This window comes from Ictidomys tridecemlineatus, chromosome 1 (genome assembly GCF_052094955.1).
Source record: "Ictidomys tridecemlineatus isolate mIctTri1 chromosome 1, mIctTri1.hap1, whole genome shotgun sequence".
In the NCBI taxonomy this organism is placed as follows: domain Eukaryota; kingdom Metazoa; phylum Chordata; class Mammalia; order Rodentia; family Sciuridae; genus Ictidomys; species Ictidomys tridecemlineatus.
In genome coordinates this window covers 200,767,418-200,788,457 of record NC_135477.1, presented here as the reverse complement: position 1 = coordinate 200,788,457, position 21,040 = coordinate 200,767,418, and positions in this window count along the sequence as shown.

The following is a 21,040-nucleotide window of genomic DNA, read 5'->3' as shown; positions in this document are numbered from 1 at the left end:
AAGCAGAAACATCCCAGATCCCCCTCAACTTTGGATTAAGGAGGAAACTTGATTGATAATTAACACCTGCCACCAGATCAACTCAGAATTTTACTTAGAGAAAGTAAATCACCGTCCTAATTAATCCAATAAAGGAGAAGTAGAAGAACAAGATGATTTTCAGACCTTGAGGAGCGTGGAGTGTCCTTAAACAGCTGCCTTTCACTGAACGCGCCTCTGTACCGGCCCTGCACTCAAGGTCTTCTCAGCATTATGCTGCTCAATGCTCAGGACAACACTGTGAGAAGTCACCATCCCCTTTCCCAGTTGAGGAAACTGGGTCTTAGGACACATTGCACTCTCCAAATCACACTAATAATAAGTGCCCAGAGTTCGGATCAAAGTCCCTGACCACACACGTGCCTCCCTATAGCATGGAGTGTGGCAGCCTGGTCTCTGAGGGCAGCTCCACTTGGTCTCTGAAGACATGTGGGGGAAGGAATTCCCTGTCACCAAGAAAAACAGATGGGCTGGGAAGGAAGATGTGGTGATGGCCCAGAGAGGGCCAAGGTTCTGAGGAGCCACCAGGAAGCACCTATATGGGGTGGCTGGAGCAGCGGATAGCATCTCAAATATCTGGAGTCCAGGGGTGTAAGACAAGGCCTCAGCAGGGCCCTGCTCCCGCTGGGAGCTCCAGGGAAGGGTCTACCCCAGCTCCTCTCCTAGTGCCTGGAGCAGTGGGGTCCAGGGCTCACATGGATCACTCCCTGTGTGTATGTCTGAATCTGTGTCCAAATGTCTCTTCTGATAAGGTCCCCAGTCATTCTGGATTAGGGGCCCCACCTACTCCAGGATGACTCATCAGCTATACCTGCAAAGACAGTGCTTCCCATGTAGGTCCCAGTCTGAGGAACCAGGGAGGGACCTCAGGAGTATGAAAGGTCAGCATCCAAGCCAGGCATGGCCGTAGTCGTGATATCAACTTCCCTTTTTTCCTTTGTTAAAAACCAGAAAATTAGAGAAGCCCATCCCTGAGACTCGAGTCAACTATTTTTTATAACTCCCTCATGCATTCCTCTCTTAATGAATGCCTAATGCTTCCAGGGACTTGAATAAGCAAAAATTAATTATCCATTTTTACACTAGATATAACTCATATTAAAAATCCCTAGTGAAAAATGCCAAGGTAACAAGTTAGGAAGCCAGAATCACACAGCGAGCTGACAGTGACATTAGTGTGAAAACCCAGATTTCCCAACCAGGACTTCGATGCTGTGAGGGAGGTAGTAGATTTGGAAAGGCAGGCAAAATTCCCTGAGAACCGCGTTCTTCATCTCCCTAGCAAAAAAAATAAATAAATAAATAAATAAAAAAAATCTGATTTGAAGATGATGGAGTAAAGCCCCAGACCTGGAGAATGGGCCCTTAAATAGATCTCAAGTTCAAGCAATGTCGGGGGCCATCAGCCCCACCCCACAGTACCTCCCACACAGGCACGGGGAGCATGGCACCCACTTGCATTGGAAACAGTAAGGCCCAGGAAACTGGCAGCACCTGTCCAAGGTCAAGGTGACCAAGGTGGGAGGACCCAGTGTCCTTATTCTTAGCAAAATCTGCCTTGACATGGAAAGACAAATTCATTCCAAAGTAAGTGACGTCCCAGGACGTGCTTCTCATTCATCTTAGGCATACATCATATTTTCTTTGTTTCAGTAAAAGAAAATACAAGCCCTCCTCTGGGAGGTGAAGTCCTACGCATGTGCACACACTTCCTGCCACTCTGAAGGCACCATCTCTCCCCATAGTTTTGACAGTAAGAGTTTGGGGGTTGCTGGACATTGTGCTAAAAAAGAAAAAATCAAGGCATGAGCAATAAGTAAATTTCTGGATGAAGGTACGAAGGTACACAGCTCCCCAAGCTGCAGGCCAAGGCATAGAACAAATATGAATAATGAAGCCAAGACTCACGTACATAGATCTTCATCCCTGTCCTGTTGACTGTTGGTGATGAAAATGTGGATGTTGGAGAAGGAAAACAGATAATAACAATAATATACTATTCATGTGAGGATTTTTTTTTTAAATTCAGACTGACATTTCTGCTACAACTCCATATTTTGGGAGCTGGTTGGAAGCAAAGGAGGCCCTCAGCTTATGCCCTTGGGGCTTCTGGGGGATGTTAACAAATTCTTCCTCAGCTCCGCCTCCACAAAATAAACTTTTTAGCCCCATAATGAATATCTAGCTGCAGAGCAAGAAAGTGGCTAATATAGAGAATATCCAGGACTACCCCGTCCATTGGTTGATTTGTCTTTGACCTTTGGCCTCCAAGAAAAGAATAATTTCTCAGCAAAGTATCCTCGGCAATTTCTAGAAACTATGCCAACTTGCACAGAAACAGATGCATGTCTCATGTAGATAAAACAGTTTAGGCATCTTTTACCTAATTTCATGTGTAGATTCATTCTCAAATAAGTAAAGCACACGGCTTTGTTAAGACAAAGACTTAAGAAACTAGGATTTTGTTTTATTGCATTCACTCTTGAATGCAACAAAAAGTGTATATCTCAGGTGTATTTTTCACAATATAAGCCAATTTTCACCTCAAGCTCACAGCTCAAGTCACATAAAGGGCTCCCAGTTGAAGTGCTAACCTTGGAAAGAAATGCTGGAAACCAAGCTCAGGACATTTATTCCAATGTGGAAATTTGGTGACACCATGATTTGTTGTAGATTTTCCATGGGATTCAGGTTTTCTTAAAACTTAACTTTCTCTCCACATCCTAACTCTGGGCTGTAGGAAAGAGATGGCCAAACTGTCACTGAGGAGTCCCCCTGATTCTGTTAGTGCCACAAAGCTCTGCTCCCCACAAGAAGAACCATCTGTGCTGACAGTGACCCCAGGGCCATGTTATGCCTACTATGTGCCAAGTACTGTTCCAAGTCCTCTGCAGACACAGATCACTGAATCCTCAAAGCAATCCTGCATGCCAGGTAGTATTATTTTATTTAGGGAAGGTCAAACAACTTGATGGAATTTGCAGAGCTATTAAGGATCTGAGCAGGAATTTGAGCTCAGGCAGTCCAGCCCCAGACCTTCTGTGGCTGTTTTTCTACATCTACCCTATGAGCTGTGACTCAGCCTGTTTGTCATGTTTGCCAGAGGCACAACTGGAATAGGCATGTAACTTAGCAGAACCAAATAGATTTTGTTAAGAAGATTGCCCAGCTGCCGGCCCACAGAGCATCACTCTCTCCTCTGATATTGCTCGTTATAAGCAAGATGTGAGCCTGGTATTATCCAGGGCTGTGCTTTCAGCTCATGAAGAAAAGCTGCCCTAGATAGATGCCAGCACAGACCAAGATAAGTTATGAAAATGAGAAAAAGATAAAGACCTGGTGGTCTCCCACCAACTTCTCAACCAAAGGGCTAACAAACTCCTTTTGCATGCATGAACTGTTTTAATATGGTCATGTGGTACTTGCCCCTTTAAGAGAACTTAACAAAAATGCAGAGTAAACAAAGGCAAGAGAAAGAACAGGTTCTCACATTTAAACATACAAAATGACAGACAGAAGCTCGCATTGCAGCCATGTTTCCAAGGCCTTCAAAGACCCAACAATTAAAATGACCAGACAGAAATTCCCAAATTGCACCTATAAATCGGGGGCAGAATGAATGAAAAAACCTGGTGAGCAGACCCACTGACCATTCTGTGCCATGGGCCAATGCCAGCGCTCCTCTGTGCTAGCTTAGTGCTAGTATATGGTTCAAAGTCACCACCCACAACCTGGTACACAGATCAAAGCAACCTCAGAGCAAAAGATCATGGGTTATGCTTCTAGAACACAGGCCATAGATACAGTGAGGGATTTATCACATTTAGTCTTTGCTTACCTGGTCCTACAATACACACTTGATCTGGGCAAGACACGACAGGGAACCCAGCAATCTGAGAACCAGCATTTGGATTTAGCTGGGAGCATAAATTCCCCTAAAACAGTTTCAAATCAGTTGCTTTAATTGTTTTGTTGGGGCTGTCTCCTCAACACAAGATCTTACAAATGTGCAGTCTTGTTTATATGCACAAATGTTAAATGGGAATAGTAGGTACTGGTATTTTGTGCATCTGAAATCTAAAACATTGTTATATACACATTAAGCATGTAGTTGGTGTGATACAGAAGCTTCTGTTTTTACATAATATGAAATCTTATTCTGTGCACAGAGAACACATGTAGTTGCCCGGGAATGCAGATGGTTCGTGTGATGTGGACATTCTCGTACCCCGAGGCGTCTGCACAGCCCTTCCGTATTGTTTACCTTGCGAATGCTCCACTCCATCCCACTGCGAGCATTTCTATCTCGCAGGACATCCGTGGGTCTGAGACAAACTCACTCACACGCAGCGTCACAAACCCAACCTCAGCTAGGTCCTTCTTACCATGGAGCCAAGCTCTCAGTTCCAGCTCACACTCTGCTCTTTCAGCTTCATTCAAGGTCCATGGAATTTCTGAAGCATTAAAATGTAGTCCCAGGTGCAGAAGGATGAACCTTTTCTTCTTTTTTCAAAAATAGATCTCTCCCTTTTTGTAGTATTTTTTTTTCACTCCTGCCGATTTGAACTGGCATCAGAAGCAGTAGAAGATGCTTAATTCAGATAGAGCTTTTACAAAGGAAGCAGGGGGGTGAGATAAAGGGGAAATGACTAGAGAAAAGTTAGACATCTTGGGCCTAAATAGAAGTTCTTTGTGAATTTTTGGTGCTCACCCATGCAGAACATTGCAACACACCAACTCGGTCTAAATTTCCATGTTCAACAATTTGTTCAGTGAAACAAGAAAAAAGCTGATAAAAATATAATATATCTGAAGAATGGTCCCTTAAGATGTAAAATTGATTGGCATTTTGAAAAGATCACATTAGATCATTTAAAAAAAATTAATTCCTGTCTTGTAGCATATTATTTTATAGCCCCCCCCCAAAAAAAAATCATCCTAATAAGACCACAGACATGTCCAAAGAAGGACAAGCATTAGAAAGGAAATAGGAGGCTGAAAATAAACATTTACTAGACATTCAATATGTAATAGGTATTGATTTGTAATAGATGTTTTACTTATATTAACTATTATAATCATAATAAAACTATCACATGCTAGGTACTATAATGTTCAGTATTATGAGTAATATAAATAATATTAACTCTCACTCATGAAACAGTTTTTATATGACAAACAAATAGGCTTGAATATTTTAGGCTTAGATTTTTTTATATCCTTTCTCTAACTTGATCTGAACAGAGGATTGAGGAGTGGGTTCTATTAGGACTCACTTCCCAATACCCTTGGCTAATAAGTGGCAGTGTAACAGAGCCTACTCTTTAAACCAACTTCATGACACGGCCTTATGCTGGGTACACTGCAAAATGCTCAACAGGTTCCAGTGTGCAGTAAATGTCAGTTGAAAGTAAAGTTTGCTTGGAGCCAAGAGGAGTCAACTGGGCTAAGCCAACAGCAAACCTAGTGAACTACATCAACAAAGTAAACTGGTGTTCCAAGAAAATAAGTTAAGCACATACAAGTACTTGGTAGATGATAGGGTTGACGGTACAAATAAGAGAAAGAAAATCTGTTTAAGAAATAGATGTCATTTTTGTGGGAAAATAAAATTCACATAGATCCCTACCTCACACCACACACAAACTACATTGAGAACAGTGCCTCAGGGTCTCTCTCAAGTCCAAGTCTTGATCTTTTTCTGTTCTACTTTCCTATTTTTGGTGCATCATAATTACACATGATAGTGGGATGTTGTTACATGTTTGTACGTGTACACAATATGATCTTATCACACCTACCTTTCTTTCCATTTTTTTATGTAACTCACATTTCCAAGGTCATAACATCAGAATCAGATATGGTCAAATATGGTTTGTGTGTGTGTGTAATGATAAAGTTTTATTCAGCCATAAAGAAGAATGGAATTATGCCATTTGCAGAGAAATGGATGAAACTTGAGAAGATTATATCAAGCAAAATAAGCCAAACTCAGAAGGTTAAGGGTGAAATATTTTTCCCCCATATGTGGAAGCTAAGGAGTAAAAATTAAAATAAAGGTATTGGGGCAGGGGAATCTCATGAAAAGAGAGATCAATGGAGGAAAGGGACCAAAGGGAGTGGAGAGGGAAGGGAATGGGGAATACTGGGGGTTATATTGGTCAAATTATATTGCTATATGGTGTGCGTGTGTGAATATGTAATAAATCCAACCATTACATAGAACTATAATGCACCAATTTAAAAAAAATATATGGGAGAAAAAAAGATACAGTCAAGTCTCAGGGTGTTTTCCAGCCCTGGCCTCTCTGTGGCTTGGCAAGCCCTGGAGTATAACAGGCTCTTCTGATTTTCCACAGAAAAATCAAACACAGTGGATTTAACTTTCTACAGAACTCAAAGATGAGAAAATTCCTCCAGAGAACTTAAAAAATTTGCTGAATCTCATGTGTGACGCAGCTAGTTTTCTTATAATTAAAAGCAATTAATATTCTCAACTTGGGTTTTTTGTTGTTTGGAACACAGTGTTTTATTTCCATTTCAACATTTGCATAATTCCCAAATGGTGATGCCTAAAATCTTTTGATATTAAACAGATTATAAAATCTGTGGCATATCAAATGTAGAAACTGCCACTAATGAGAGTTTTAATTATGAATAATTTTAAGTTGACTTTTTATCTGCCATAATTGGTTTGGCACTATGCAAAAACTTCAAAACATGAAAAGTTTCCAACAATCCTAAAGTAGAAGGAACTGATTTTTCTGGATCTTTTTCTAGCTTAGGATACACAAACACTGAAAATTTTGTTTCACCGATTTTTTGGGGAGGGGATCATTTATTTCTTGCCTTCAATTTTATTGCTTTCTGATCATAGTTTTGTCTTTTTCCCCCTTTTTCCTTTTTAGGTGAATTTCTGTCTTGATTTTCTGGTATGGTCAGGGAGCAATTTACGTTGTTGAGAACATTCTTTGCATCTAGTATAAGCATTTAGTACCATAAAGCTTCTTCTTAGCATTTAATTTGATAAGCTGTGTTTTCTTCTTATTCAGTGCTATGATTTTTATTTACTTCTTCTAGACCACTTTTACACATGGATTTTTTTTACAAGTATACATAATATATATACTTGTATATATAGTTAGAGATTTCCTGTTGTCTTCTGTTGATGAATTCTCCTTTGGTTTCTTGAGAGTGAGAAATCACATTCTGTATGAGTTCCTTTCTTTGAATGTGTTGAGCTTTTTCTATGGTCTAGGATGTGGTCTCCCTTGGGGAATGTCATTGGTACTTGAAAAAAGCGAGCATCCTGCTGTTGTTGGGGTGAGTATCAACTGGATCCTGTTGGCCAGTTGTGTTGTTTACATCTTCCATGTCCCTTTTGATTTTCTGTCTAGTTGCTCAGTCAGTAACGGGGAGAGTTATTGATGCCCCCCTTCAGTTGTGGATCTCCTGCCTCCTTTTCAGCACCATCAGTTCTTGTTTCATGCGTTCTAAGGTGCTGGTGCTTGGTGCATACATAAGAAGTATCGTTACATCTTCCTGCAGATTGAGCCTTTTATCATCATGTAACATTGTTCTCTCTGGCAATTTTCTTTGATTTGTTGTTTACCCGATACTAATGTAGTCCTCCAACTGCTGCTTGTTTCTCCTCCTCCTCCTCTTCCTCCTCCTCCTCTTCCTCTGCCCAGCCTCCTCCTCCTCTTTTTATAATGATAGATGGTATTTTATTCCATAAGTTTACTTTCAACCTACTGAGGCTATGGAATTCAAAATGGTTTTTTTGTAAGACTTTTTCTCTGTTATTCCAATTGCATATTCTCTCTTTTTGTCTTCACTCCACTGCTGAGCTCATCCAGTCTTCTTTATGACCATCTTTGTTAGTTCCAGGATTCCCACTGGTTCTTTCCTGCTACTTCTGGTACCTCACAAATTTCATATTTTCTTCTTTCACAGCTGTTCCTAATTGTTGGATGCTTATTTTATGGTGTTGCTCCTAATTTCTTTCAGATAAGGCTGACATCTGGTTCATCTTGGTGTTGACATGAGTTGAGTTGCTCAATTTTTTCCTCATTTGGGCTGTTAATCTGGGGTCCTGATATGACAGTGAATTCTATTTTGTCCTCTGTAATTTGCCTATTATGTTAGGTGACCCTGGGTCCTATTCAAATCTTTTCTCTTAGTGGGCAGTTGCCTGTTGTGGCTGAGCATGTGGTTTTTGCCTATTTTGTGGACTCTGGCCCAAAAGGCAGCTTAATTTTCAGAGCCTTGATGCTGCCTTTCTGTTCTGATCTGCTTCTCAGCTTCCATGAGACTCCCACTGGTCACCTTTGGTCCCTGCTGGTTCTGTCTAAAAAGGTAAAGGGGATTTCTCCATACCACATTAGCAGATGGTCTTTTAGAAGGAAGGGGCATATTGTGATCCCTTTCCAGTGTCCCTCAGGGGGTCCAGTGTCATTGGATAGAAGAGGACTCTCCAGCTGAGACATACCAAGTGGCTTCCTAGACTGACCTGCCTCCTGCATCCCCCACTTTTGCACTGTGCAAGTCGGCTACTGTTGCTACAACAAACGACCCACACAGTGTGTTTAAATCATCCAACTTCCTCTTACTTTTCTGGAAGTGAGAAGACTGAAATGGGTCTCAAGAGTTCTGTCCCTTCATAGACTCCTAGGGTAGAGTTCATTTTCTTGCTTTTACAGGTTCTAGAGGCTGCCCGACTCCCTGCCTAGGCCAGCATTGGCTGCTCAAGTCTCTCTCACTCTGTGTCTCTTACAGGACACTCCCCCCTTTTCACTAATAAGAACACTGATGACATCACCAAGCTCATGCAGGCAAACCAGGACAAGCTCACCCTGTTAAGTCAGCAACTGAACCACCCAGTGCCATCTGCTTCCTTAATTCTGCCTGCAATATCACTGGGAGCCTTCACTGGTTCTAAGGTCTCTTCATCTAAGTTGTACTGACACAAAGACACCACAGCCTGGGTGATTTATACTGAACAGAAGCTTATTTGGCTCATGGTTCTGGAGACTGGGAAATCCAAGATCAAGGGGCCATGGCGAGCGAAGGCTTTCCCACCGTGTCCTCACAAGCTGGAAGGCATTACATGAGCGAAAGGGAAAAGGGGCCAAATGCCACTTTATAATGACCCCACTGCAACAGTGACAGCATGCACCCACCCCTGCAGAGCCTGTGACCGAGCCCCTTGGTTGTGGTCCATGGCTCGGTACCATCACATCAGCGATTCCCAAAATATGAACTGCGGGGACACTTTAAACCACAGAACCAGGACATCTATGGGGTGAGTTAATTTGCCTTCACATGGACCATCCTTCGCTCCAACCACCTCCTCCCCCTCTGGTGGTCTGGCACCTCACCGTGGAACAAGTGAACTCAAAAATCATCATGAATCTTGACGGAAACAATCCCTAGCCAGTATTCTGCTATGTGTATAAAACACAAAATCGCAAACAGAGTATTTTAGAAATTTTAAAATGTCACAGAATAAAAAAAATTCTATAGATTTATCTCTAAATTATAAATCCCTAGTTTTAATGCCCCCATGAAAAACACTATTTGGGGTTATTCTTTTAACTTGGGGTACTGAAGAACTTATTAGTATGAAAAATTTGAAAATACCATTTATATGGGAAGACAAGTTTTACATTTTTTGTTACCCACCATACTGTCTACTAACATTTCAAAAAGAGATCTAATCTATTTCATTATATTTTATTGCATTTGATCTAATAAATTCCATGTAGCCAGCAGTGCTGATAAATTTAAGATGCATTTAAAATATTGTTGGTCGATATCAAACGTGTCATAAATTTACCCTGCCTTTGGAAACGGGCCCAGCAGCTAATTTTGCATTGCTCCTTGCAAAGGAGCCATAATTCAGTGTTATCTTTGACTTAAGTACAAGGTATTCAGTCCTGTTAAATGGAAGTTTCATTCGAATAAAAAAAATGATTCTCCTCTAATTGTGGGTTCTGGTAACGCTAATGCAAGTACACTACTGTCTTGCCTCAGTGTGGCTAGCAACACTCTTATTGTGGAAAAAGACTTAAAGAGACACTAAGGGAAAGAGGAGGGTTAGAAAAATAACCAGACTTAAAGTTGGAAACACAGAAAGTTGCAAACTGCCTATTTCAGCAAGAGGATCTAAGTTGGGTGTTTTGTGGCATAATGAGATTCAAGGGATCAAACCTGTTGTTGGGCAATTTAAGTTCCTTCAGTTTAAGTCTACAGACAGGCATATCAGAAACTCTGATAATCTGAGTGCTGGGTGCTCTGGGGCGGGGGTTGGAGATGGAGGACCTGGGGGCATCAGGGCACCCAGCCCTTCCTTAGAAAGAAGCCACAGGCCGCTGTCATGTCAAGGGAGATCAGTGCTGGTGGAGGTTACACAGTGGACCACCAGGGGGCGATGGACGTCCTCGAAGGTTAAGGAAATGCCCATTGAGATATTGAAAGCCATTGCAGAACCTTTAAGTCACAGGTTACATAACAAGCATTTGGCACCCAAACCAATGTTCAGCTCCAGAAGAAAAACTCTGGGCTACTAAGATCTTTTACTTGGAGAAATATTTATTATGGAGTTGTGAGCTCCATAGCCCCAGAGAGAAAATGTTTGACTTCAAAAATACCCAACTCCACAACACTCAGCCTTCGGAGGCTTCGCACCTCTCAGCACTTAGGGAAAATCCAGACGGGCCCAGCAAGGAAATGACAGTCCCACAACATAAACATCATAATGCACCAAAACATCAAAATGTCAACACGCTCCCCTTTATCAACACTAAATCTGTGCTCTTGAAATGTGTCCTGGGAAATACGTTATTGATCGTGGAATGGCGAACACTGCTCTGAAAGACGGGCCTCTCTTGCTAAAATGGGGCTCACAGAGGGTACTGACTTCTGTGATAGGAGATGCTGAAAGGCTCCGTGGAGCAAATAGGGGGGACAGCAAGTCCAGCAGCCCCTGCTGAAGGCCAATGGCCAGAGTCCGCAGCACCCAAGTGAAAGGCCTGAGGCTGGGCAGCTAGTCTTCGCCTGGCCACAGAGGCTCAGCTTCCTCAGGCTGTGGCTGTAGGCTCACGAAGCAAATGGGAGGCCCTGTCCTTGCCTGCCTGCCAGGCTCTCCCTGTGCGACCGCTCACCCAGGTGTGCTGCCCGCCCTGCCTATGACCTCTCCAACCAGAGAGAGTGAGGCTCCTCTCCCTCCACAGAGGTGAACACTGCCTCAAGACAGAAGGAAGGTTGTCTCCAAGAGAAGACAGGGCTGTTGGGGGCACTGGGGAACGCGCTCATTTTTTTTGGATTGTACATTTTTGTCAGATTAAGTTACCTTTGGTGGCACAAACACTGCCCATGATCAGTTCAGCCCACCGTGGCCCCTCCTTCCCATTACTCCCATCATAACCTATGTGCAACGTGCCTTCCACACCAGCGACCTTAATGTACAAGATCAGGGCCCATCCAAGGACAAGAGGAGCCCAGCAGACCCGCTTTTCAAGAGAAAAGTCAATGCGACGGGCACTGTGAAATACATTAAATATTGACATTTTCTAAATAAACACTGCTGGTCCATGCACAAACACTCTACAAAATTGCACTAGCTACATTAATATGGCATTTATAAAAATGTTAATTCACAGCCACCGCAGATTCACACTGGGGCAATCAGAAACAAGACTAAAGGTGCTCACTGGCCAGGAGTGCCCGGCCCCCTGGTGGCCCTCCACTGTGGTGCCCTCTTCTCCACACTGTGTAAAGGTCTCCACTGGAGGCCGTGGTGGAAAGAGGGGCCCATATAAGATGGCCCCTCACACTCTGGCTCACCCCCACTCCGTGCAGAGACCACTTGAGTGGATGTGCCCCAGTGGTGACAAGCACACCCTCAAGTCAGAAAGGACCAACTGTATTCTGACACTGACACTCAGTAGGTATGAAAAGGCGTCTTTTAGGAAAATTCAGTTTCTGCATCCAAAAGATGTGGGAAGTGATACTGCCTGTCCCGTTGGGTGGTTGGAAGGATATCTGAGACACTAGATGGACAGCGCACACCACATGGCCACCTCTGAAGTGTGTTTTTCAGCTAATATTATTCTTTATATAAAAAAAGGAGCATTAAAATTTTTTCAAACAGCAGTTACTATTTAAAAAATAAGTTTAACTCTGCAATGTTGTAAATTTCTGGAGAAAGAGGATGGATTTTGTTCTAAATGCTGGTCTCAGCACAGCACTGTTCATGGAAATGGGGTTTAAAGAGTACTGGAAACATTGGTGCAAAAAACAAAAAAAAAAATAGCATATACTTTACATGACGCCTTTAAAAATAGTGAGCTGGCACAGAGAGTACATATAATTATCTAATCAAAATATATGCAAAATTTTAAGTGTAGTCTGACCCCAAACTAGTCTAATGTGACACTTGGATTACTGCAGAATTGGAAAATTGCTATTTTTTTTATTATCAAACATAATGTTCATATTCTCAATTGATTTCTCTCCTTCTCCTGTCTCTTAAACTAAGTGGCAAAATAAAAATTTGAAAGTGCCCAGTGATGGGGACACAGGTATCTCCTGTCACACTCTATGCTTTTCTGCAGATTCACAAGTCTCTCAAATTTGTTTAAAAAATCCTACATTTGTTTTCTCTGAATCAACAACAGCTTTCCCTTGGAGTGTCTTGCCTTGCGGTGTTCCAGTCAGATTCAGCAACTGCAGAGAAGATCCCCAACTTGTGGCGTTCCTACTGCACTTGGTGTAAATGCACTCACAATGGCCAATTTGGGCATAACCCCTGCTGGGGATCAGGGGACAGGCATAAAGCCAGCCCTGCAAGGCCAGCATGAGACAATCCAGAACCCCTCTGTGCTCGTCTTTGGCAAGATTTTAAAACCAGTTTGTCATTTGGTGATGGTACCAAGGGGTCAACTCAGAGATGAAACTGACCAAAACAGCAAAATCCCCTTCATCCCACATATGGTAATCTAGACATTCCATCTGGACTATTCTGGCCACACAAAATGCAGACAGATTTTCCTTGTGAGTCCAAGTTAAGTGTCACACAGAAACAAACACAAGCTGCACCCCGTGATGAACACTAAGATTCAGGTGCAGGAACTGGGTCCCTGTCATAACCCTTCCCCTCCTTTAGCTGACATGAAGTTTGGGGATATAGAATGAAAACTAAGGACCCTCTCAGGAAGGAGGTGCATGAGTAAGAAGATGTGAAAACGGGACTCTGTCTAGGTCTGACTGCTCTTGGATGCCCAGGGTAAAATAGCTATATGTTCAAGTGCCTCCCGCCTTCAGCTGGGCCACCCAGGCAGGGCGAGCAAAGCCAGTGACAATTGATCAGGAAAGGAGATGGGGGCCGAGTAAGGGGAGGCCGGGGATGAGAGCCAGCAGCCGGGAGGGCAGATGCCATCAAGGCAGGATACATGCACAGATGGAGAGGTGGCAGTGAAGCCCACCCAGCTGTGCAGTTAACTTAGCTGAACACCTGTCATTGTTTTACGTGAAGGAAAAAGGCCAACGAGGAGGCCCTCACAACAGCCCAGGTGCAGACAACCATCTTCAGTCGTCACATCAAAGAAGCAACCATTGACAGAGGAGCTAATGCAGAGGACAGGAGAGACGCTAGGTGTGTCTGAGGAGCCTCGCCACAGTGACCACACCCTGAGCTCTTGGGTGAGGACAGGCGGAGGACATGCAGAGGACAAGGAGCCCTGCAGGTGCCCAAGAAGCCGTGCTGGACCAGAACCTGGCACAGCAGGCTCTTCACACCAACCAGACTTGGCATAAAATGGGCGCGGGAGAGACAGGAGAAAACAATCGAACGTGGCTTAGTGACGTAGAGCGCTCACCGTGGCAGGGTTACAAGCACTTTTTAGAAGTGAGTGAACTGGAATCTTTGCCATTTTGTTTGTCCTGGGCAGGAGCACAATGCACAGAAGGTCATCCTGGTGCAGGGAGGAAATGGCCGGCAGACTGTTCTTGTCAGCTTCTTCACTGCTGCGACCCCAGGACCAGACAGGAACAAGTAGAGGAGAAAGGTGTGTCTAAGGGCTCACGGTTCAGAGGTCTCAGTCCTTCGACTCCATTGCTCGGGCCTGAGTTCAGGCAGAAATCATGGGAGAAGAGTGTGGCAGAGGGAAGCACTGGGGACATGGCACCAGAAAGCAGAGATATAAACCCCAAAGGCATGTCCCCAGGGACCTGCCTCTTCCAGCCACACCCTGTCTGCCTCCAGTGACCACCCAGTTAATCCCTATCAGGTTCATAACCCAATCCTGTCACTGCTAAGCTTTCCTGTATTGTGGTATAAATGGAGGACCCTGGGGATAGTCAGCTGACCTTCAGTGTCTATGGAAGACAGAGTCCAGGGAGGGCCCCTGGGGGTGTGCCCATGCAGGGCCATACAAGCCATGGCTGTTCAAGCTTGAGGGACACCTCACGTGTAAACCACTGCACTCTGGTCTTTCTTCTTTATTACAAGGCTATGAGAAAAAATCACAAACAGTTGACTCTCCATCTCTGTAGGTTCTATTTGCATCTGTATGATATCCACCCTAGATCAAAAGTATTATGAAAAATAATTGCATTAAGACATTTTTTTCCTTGCCATTCTCCCCCAAGCAATAGAGCACAGCAGCCATTTACCCAGCATTCCTGTCTTAGGGGTGAGAAGCAAGCTAGTTATCAGCTAAGTACATGACGATGTGCAGGTTGTGCAAATGCAGTTACATAGGGGGCTTGAACAGCTATGGATGGGCACATCCCCAGGGGTCCTCCCTGGATCCTGTCCTCCGTAGATGCTGAAGGTCAGCTCACTATTCCCAGCATCCTTCCCAGACCCCATCCTCCACAGACACCAAGGGATGGCTGACTGCTTTCTGCATAGTTTCAGAGAAGCCCCAGCTGGGGAGACGGTGGTGCTGGTTCTCCACTTCTCCCTCCATCTCTAGCTCCTTGTTGGCAGCAGAGAACACTCAAGTAGAACATGCTGGAAGAATGGAAAGTGAAGTCTGGGTCTGCAGGCTTTCTGTCTACTCTTCCTTATTAAATGGAAAAGACACTCAGCTCCTGGTAACAACTGACCCAATCACGCTGGCTTCCATCCCATCCTGTAAAGAATAGCAATTAATTACACATCGGTACTTTTCATGCTTTGAACTAAATTGAGATAAAGGAATGTTTATGTGTACACAAGCAACACCAGTGTGAATAATCAACTCAGAAAAAGGGGTTAAAACTCCTTTCATTTGTGCAAGAATGATGGTTGATTGAAGCCTTGTTATGCAAATAATGCTCACCAGGGAAAGATGGAAAGGAACAATACAAAAGCCACCAAATGAGGGGGACATTCCATGTGACTTATTTTCTATGTACCTTTCCAGTTTCATTCTCTAATATCACCCTATTTCCCTCACAAAAATTACTTTTTCATTAAACAGAATATAGGTCCTAAAATTAAGGCCCAATATTATATGTGGCCTTGACATCTGGGGAAATTGAAAAAGACTCGAATTACTTAACCCTAAGTCCCCCTTCCAACCTGCCCCTGCAGAGTCATCTCCTGGCCAGGAGTTTCCCTACACACCAGCTCCTGTTATCTTTGGGCAGCCGCTGCAAAAGGATTCCAGCAAGCCCGCTGCATCTTCCGGTGGGAATAGGGTCACCTGGCCCTCTTAACACTAGGGAAGCTGCCTCCCATGGTCCTGTTCCCTCCCACGGCCCATCCTCACCCCCATAATGAGTCACCTGCAGCTGGGAACAGCTTGTGTGGTCTGTTGGCATCCTGTGTACCTTTCTGGCCTGAGGACAGGTGACCACAAGCTGCTGTGGGCTCTTTTGTGTGGTAACCGGTGCCGAGTGCTTGGTTCTCCTTGTAACCTCTCCCCCAACAGGTAAATGAGAGGACATTAAAGCAAGTCTGGGGGACTTTAAAAATGTCCTGTTGATTGTTTGAGGTGGTCACAGGACCCTAGGAAGACCAAGGAGATAACCAGTTTTAATTTCTACAAGACAGGGTAAGTCAAACATCACCCAGCAAGTCCTTTGTGCTGACTGTGGGGGAGATTCGCAGGTCCTGCCTTCCCAGGATATGGGGCTGCTCAAAGTCCATGTGTGTCAACACCTATTACTACACAGCAGAGTTCCCCAAAACCCTGTGATGTAAAACAGCATACACTTATCTTGGGTTTTCTGGCTCAGGAATCCAAGCACGGCTGAGCCCTCTGTTCCAAGGTCTCTCACGAAGCTGCAGTGACAGTTCTAGCCCTGGGCTTCTCACAGGACTGAAGTGATTTCAAGAGCCAGGCTCCAGCATTCCTGAGGTCCGGTGGCCCATTCAGTTCCTGGAAACACTCAGCACTCCACACAGTGTTGGTCCGAGGCCCAGGGTCTTTGCTGTGCTTGGTCAAAGTTTCCTCAGACCTAGTGGGGTTGTGATCCCCATGAGATCATGCTGCAGTCTGGCTGGGCACAAATCACAAGCCACTGAAGCAGGAACAAACTTTGTTTCTGAACTCCACAATCACACTCCCTGGGAACTCCACCGAATACCACACGGCTCCTCCAGGAACCACACACCAACTGGAAATCCCTCCTCTGGCACTTCCCCAACCAATGGAAACTCTCCATGAATCCCTACGAGAACTCCAAAGTAGCATGAGAACTCCAAAGTAGCAGGCTGAGGTGGACAGCAGGGGTCTAATATACACAGCTTAACATAACCATTATCATCTAAAGGGCTTGCTGGCATCACCTCTCAACCACTTCTTTCTGGCAACAATGTCATGTGTCATCCTGACTCGGCTGTGGCCCTCAACAAGATCAGCATGAGGACAGAGGGTCCCATGGAACAGGGCAGTCAGAGGGTGATTGGGCAGTACAGCCCTTGGCTCTTCTTGGCCTTTCTGTGCAGCCTTCTCTCCTTCCAAGGGCAGGCAGGATCTCTTCCAAAATGGGGATCTTAGGATCTACCACCAGACAAGGGAAGTCAGAGTGTTTCTTTTTAACCAGCTCCAAGACATAGAGGTGGGACTTTCTGGCTTGTCTGGGGGAGGGGGATCCAGGTCCATAGACTGCCTTGAGGAAGAAGAATTCTAGTTTCTAGGGCTTTCCTGGGGGCTTGGGGTGGGGCATGAGAATTGAGGGCAGAGAAAGACATCTGAAGCTGCCTCTGTTCCCAAAGTGCCATGCTTCGGGGTGCCATCTTCTGAGCCCCAACAGCATGAATGTCAAGAGGCAGGGTCATGGGCATTCCTGTCAAGAGCCATCAACCTCCCTGGCTTGGTAAGTGGACAGGCACAGTAGGGTGGGGTGGCCATCCACCCAAAGGTGCCACTTCCTATTCGTAGGGGCTGGAAGGCAATGCCCACCCATACCCTATTCCCTGGACTCTCCCCAAAGGCCACAAAGCAGATCTTGCCTGTGGTGTGGTGAGCACCCGTGATGGGGCCCACTCAGCTTCCCACACTTGCTCACTCTTTTTCTCCATCTTGATCATCCTTCCCAACTTTGAGGCCACGTGGTGAACCTGTGAAAGCCACAGGTAGAAGGGCCTTAACCCCTGTATTCACTGCTCAGAAGAGAGCCACCCCAAGCCCTGAACAAGCACTTGAGACTTGTTGAAGCCAGGACCCGTCTTCAGTCATGGTGGCACCTGCATGTGCTCAGGAGTTTGTTGCAACAGCCGTCATTGTGCTAAGTGACATGTGCGTGCATCTGTGCACACACAGACACACACACCACATCCCTGTATTCTACACAACAGTTAAGTCGACCAGTGCACATACTGCCATCCACCCCCTCCCCCAACAAACACTTCTATTCTTCCACCTGAGTGTGGGCGAGGCACTTGCTAAGAGCTGTGGATGATCTAGAGCACAAAATAGGCTCTGATCAGAACTTGCAGTGTGAAAGACACATCAATAGGCTTCCTTGTAGCTCTGGGGAATGTGCACCAAGTCGATGGACCCCCAGGATGTGCCTGGAATCCGTTGTGGGCCCCTCCATCCATTTCCAGGCATAAGGCCAAGGGCCAGAAGGTTAGTGCCCATGGTCCGTAAAGCGCTAAGAGAACACTGCGGTGGGGCTGAGGCCGCCACTGCCCTCGCTGCCCACCCGAAGGCCTCATGGCACAGGAGGCACTGCGCATCCAAGAGTCCAGAACCTCCAACCTTCAGGGAGGGAGTTGGGAAGGACTGGTCGCCGTCACCCCGGATTTTAGCTCTGTATCTCATCTATTCTGGTTTCACAGCTGCTCCTCGTTCTCACTTCTGCAGAGTCATTTTATGTTCCTAAACTATCTGTCGAGACCCTGTAGATGTGAAATATATTTATTAAGCAATTATTTTCTTTTCCAAAGTCTTTCTTCACCATAAATAGGGTTTCTAGCTGATGTCCCGAGCATCCGGCTGAATTTGAATTTCAGATAAAGCAGGAATGTTTCTATAAGTTCACCCCAGGTATTCCAGAGGAGAGCGCTGCACTAGCACTTTTCATATCTACCTGAGTTCCAGATTTAACCGGGGTCCTGCATTTCTACTTGACAAATCTGACCGCCCTACCACAGCACCTCTCCCCTCCTCCTTCTGTGAAGTGCATGTACAGTGTATGCAGAGCCGTCCCCATCTAACTTTGTTCCCGCTTTGTCACCTCGAGGAGTCTCAACTGACAATGAGCATGTCGCAGGGCAATGTGTTAAATAATTTACTTTTCTGTTTATCACAGCTCCTCATGTCACAAAGAAAAACCCTCAAACAATAAAGTCAGTGCACAGTTCAAATGCCATGGCCAAACAACAGGCCTGGCCCTTAATAAAGGCCAGGTTTGAAAATAAGAATTTATGAGGTGGTAAGACATTTTTAAAGACTAATAATTGTATGCAGGGTTTGATATTTTCAGTCTCAAGAAATGAAGTGCTGATAGAGAAAGACAAAAGGGAGACTCCTTTTGTTGAGACATAGACTCAAAAGCATTTGAGGAGGAGGCACGTGTGGTACTCTCTAGACTATTGAAAAAAAAAAAAGGTTGTGGAAAGCAAGAGGAACCTCTGAGGAACAGTCGGGCTCTTGTTAGTCTTAAAAGGTTTCTAGAACAGCAAAATTCCCATTCAACCAGAGAAATAATTAGACGTATTAAGCAAAAATATTTTCTAAATGGCCTTCTCATTAGCAATGGAAATAAAGTAGATTGTATCATTAAAGTCAAGGTGTGGATTACAGGAACATTCCCTTCATAATATTAAGAATATAAAACGTAGGTTTGTTGTTGTTTTTTAAACAAAATGAGCAGAATTAAAAATTTTGCCCAAAAAATTTCTTCTCAAAATATGAAAGAGAAAGCAGCGTTATATGGGTTCTTAAAGCAAACCCCCCACGTGAAAACATCCTCATCTGCCAACTGCCCGGGAGATGCAAGTGGGCTGTAGATTTGGAGAGATTTGCGTGGTGCTGCCATGTGTCAGGACGGTGCTCACAGAATTCCAAGACAGGAGAAGAAAGAAAGTCAAGGAAACAGAAGTGCACAAAGAAGTGGCTATGGCTTGCTCCAGAGCCTGTGGCCCCTGGCCTGGCCACACAGCAGAACTCAGGGAAGGACCTGACTTGGGATGTCTCGGGAGGAGGCCTGCCACAACCTCCAGAACACAGGGTTGTCAGGGGAGGAAGCAGTGTTCCTCAGAAGATCCAACCATGAACACACCACAGGAACCCCACCATTCTGCACATCCCCAAGAACAGGCTCCTGATTAGAAGATGACACATTCAATGATTGTGAATTCTATCAAAATAGATTCTACTGTCATGTATGACTAAAGAATAGAGGAGGAGGAAGAGGATGAAGAAGAGGAGAAGAGGAAGATGGAGGAGGGGGAGGGGGGAGGATGAAGAAAAGGAGGAAGAAGAGGCAGGGGAATGAGGAGGAGGAAAAGGGAGAAGGAGAAGGAGGACATCCAGTGAGAAGAGATGGAGCACTCTATGCAATAGAATGACTAAAAGCCATTTTTTCAAAACCTAGAAGCCAGAACAGACTTACAGGGCCTGAGGATTCACTCTCACACACTTTGGATAAAAAACAACAAGCAGTCCTTTAAGCCTCAGAACCAATTTTTACTTCTGTGGACACACTGACAAGTGCAAATTGCTTGATTATTCGCCAGCTTGGCAGTGGGTGTTAGTCACATAGCCAGGTGAGCAAAGCCTTCTGGCCTCTCCAGGAATCACAGCACTGGTGCAAATGAGGGACAGATTTTTAATTTTCATTAATTTGGATTTAAAGGCCACAGGTGGCTGTGAGTACTCCGCCACACAGGTTACATAGTTTCTCAGGCAGAGGTTTGCTTCTACCTTTCCCAGGAAGCTACCTGAGGCACTGTCCCAACAGAAGCCCCTCTATGAGCATGGAATGTAGAAACCGTGAAGGGAAGATCTGTAACAATGGAAAAGGAGCTTTCAAAAGACTTGCTCACAGGAGGCCAGACAGTTAGAAAGGCAGCCAGTACTTTCACAGTAAAATCACCAGTGACCACTGAACGGCCCCCCCCTCACACACACATACACAAGTACTCACGGTGTTCTGCTCAGATGAGACAGGTTTATAGAAGGTCCTATTAAACATGACTTAAGTTTTGATGCTTAAATTTGAGAGCTCTATGTGGGCCAGAGGAACTAGGTTTCAATAAACCTGCATGAACCCTCTGCTACCACTCACCTTTCTTCTCGGTCCCTGAGCTGTGCCTGCCCTCTGAGGCAGCACAGGGAGCCTTACACCATAGTTTTCCCTAACAAACAGAATCCACCATTCCCACCCACTCATCACCCTTCCTCTGAGGTCAGAGGAAGATGCCATTTGGAAGCATCTTCTCCCTAAAATTGTACCGAAGATCTCATGACCTTTGCAGCCAAGGGATCTGTTTGGAAACTGAGATCACTATATTTCTAAGAATGAATCATTACTTTACAGCATGAAATCTTTATTT